The sequence below is a fragment of the Styela clava genome, chromosome 5, assembly GCF_964204865.1.
Source record: "Styela clava chromosome 5, kaStyClav1.hap1.2, whole genome shotgun sequence".
Taxonomy (NCBI): Eukaryota; Metazoa; Chordata; class Ascidiacea; order Stolidobranchia; family Styelidae; genus Styela; species Styela clava.
The window spans coordinates 22,832,813-22,835,312 of NC_135254.1; the positions used below are offsets into that span (position 1 = coordinate 22,832,813).

General features: G+C 55.9%; 1 non-coding gene across 1 annotated transcript in view; it reads left to right on the forward strand.

The window, feature by feature from the left end:
* Positions 1-2,012: 2,012 nt before the first annotated feature.
* LOC144423680 (small subunit ribosomal RNA) overlaps positions 2,013-2,500 on the forward strand; it is a 1,809-nt gene continuing 1,321 nt past the window's right edge. The window contains exon 1 of the ribosomal RNA XR_013476144.1: positions 2,013-2,500. This exon is cut by the window's right edge and continues 1,321 nt beyond it. This is a non-coding gene — a ribosomal RNA (small subunit ribosomal RNA).

Genomic DNA, 2,500 nt, shown 5'->3' on the forward strand with positions numbered 1-2,500 from the left:
AGCGGTGCGGGGCCGGTCGGAGCGCACCCTTTTCTCGGTGGCTGGCGGGCGAGAGAGTGCTGCGTCGCCGGCATCGGCGTCGAAAGAAGCCGAGCCGAAAAAAGTTAAAGTACAAACGTGCAAGCATACTAACCTAACCCTAGGTAAGGCATGTCAGAGCGAAAGACAGTAATTTCGAATGAGCCAAGAAAGAGCGGTGCGGGGCCGGTCGGAGCGCACCCTTTTCTCGGTGGCTGGCGGGCGAGAGAGTGCTGCGTCGCCGGCATCGGCGTCGAAAGAAGCCGAGCCGAAAAAAGTTAAAGTACAAACGTGCAAGCATACTAACCTAACCCTAGGTAAGGCATGTTAGAGCGAAAGACAGTAAACTCGAATGAGCCAAGAAAGAGCGGTGCGGGGCCGGTCGGAGCGCACCCTTTTCTCGGTGGCTGGCGGGCGAGAGAGTGCTGCGTCGCCGGCATCGGCGTCGAAAGAAGCCGAGCCAAAAAAAGTTAAAGTACAAACGTGCAAGCATACTAACCTAACCCTAGGTAAGGCATGTCAGAGCGAAAGACAGTAAACTCGAATGAGCCAAGAAAGAGCGGTGCGGGGCCGGTCGGAGCGCACCCTTTTCTCGGTGGCTGGCGGGCGAGAGAGTGCTGCGTCGCCGGCATCGGCGTCGAAAGAAGCCGAGCCGAAAAAAGTTAAAGTACAAACGTGCAAGCATACTAACCTAGCCCTAGGTAAGGCATGTCAGAGCGAAAGACAGTAATTTCGAATGAGCCAAGAAAGATCGGTGCGGGGCCGGTCGGAGCGCACCCTTTTCTCGGTGGCTGGCGGGCGAGAGAGTGCTGCGTCGCCGGCATCGGCGTCGAAAGAAGCCGAGCCGAAAAAAGTTAAAGTACAAACGTGCAAGCATACTAACCTAACCCTAGGTAAGGCATGTCAGAGCGAAAGACAGTAAACTCGAATGAGCCAAGAAAGAGCGGTGCGGGGCCGGTCGGAGCGCACCCTTTTCTCGGTGGCTGGCGGGCGAGAGAGTGCTGCGTCGCCGGCATCGGCGTCGAAAGAAGCCGAGCCGAAAAAAGTTAAAGTACAAACGTGCAAGCATACTAACCTAACCCTAGGTAAGGCATGTCAGAGCGAAAGACAGTAATTTCGAATGAGCCAAGAAAGAGCGGTGCGGGGCCGGTCGGAGCGCACCCTTTTCTCGGTGGCTGGCGGGCGAGAGAGTGCTGCGTCGCCGGCATCGGCGTCGAAAGAAGCCGAGCCAAAAAAAGTTAAAGTACAAACGTGCAAGCATACTAACCTAACCCTAGGTAAGGCATGTCAGAGCGAAAGACAGTAAACTCGAATGAGCCATGAAAGAGCGGTGCGGGGCCGGTCGGAGCGCACCCTTTTCTCGGTGGCTGGCGGGCGAGAGAGTGCTGCGTCGCCGGCATCGGCGTCGAAAGAAGCCGAGCCGAAAAAAGTTAAAGTACAAACGTGCAAGCATACTAACCTAACCCTAGGTAAGGCATGTCAGAGCGAAAGACAGTAATTTCGAATGAGCCAAGAAAGAGCGGTGCGGGGCCGGTCGGAGCGCACCCTTTTCTCGGTGGCTGGCGGGCGAGAGAGTGCTGCGTCGCCGGCATCGGCGTCGAAAGAAGCCGAGCCGAAAAAAGTTAAAGTACAAACGCGATGCTAATGAGCGAGCCGTTGTCTCGACTAATATGTAGGGGGCGTTCGATCGAGCGTCTGGCTTGAGCGCTTGTCGGCCTAGCAGAACGGTCGCATTGTTATGCCCGGGTTTTAGGCACCGCTGCAGGCGGCCGGCAGAGCTCTTGTTTGTGCGAAACTGAATGGATCGAGCCCGAGAGAGGGCGAGCAAAGAAAAAACGCAAATCGCTCCGCCTGGCACTGCCGGCGAGAGCGTGGACGTCGCGGCCAGCGACTGTCGAAGCTGAGTACGGCCGCAGGCGATCGCCTCGGTCTTAAACGAATGCGACGAGCACGCGCCGGGCGGCCCAGCAAGGGCCGAGCGCAGCTGTCGCAGCTATCTGGTTGATCCTGCCAGTAGTGATATGCTTGTCTCAAAGATTAAGCCATGCAGGTGCAAGTACGAGTTCTCGTAAAGCGAAACTGCGAATGGCTCATTAAATCAGTCTTGGTTTATTTGGTCTCGTAAGCGAAGTGGATAACTGTGGTAATTCTAGAGCTAATACATGCATTAAGCGCCGACTTCGGGAGGCGCGCTTTTATCAGATCAAAACCGACCGGGTTCGTCCTGTGACGTTTGATGACTCTGGATAACCACGCGGATCGTACGGTCTCTGCACCGACGACGTATCATTCAAGTGTCTGCCCTATCAACTGTCGAAGGTACGCTACGTGCCTACCTTTGTGATAACGTCAACGGGGAATCAGGGTGCGATTCCGGAGAGGGAGCCTGAGAAACGGCTACCACATCCAAGGAAGGCAGCAGGCGCGCAAATTACCCATTCCCGACACGGGGAGGTAGTGACGAAAAATAACAATACAGGAC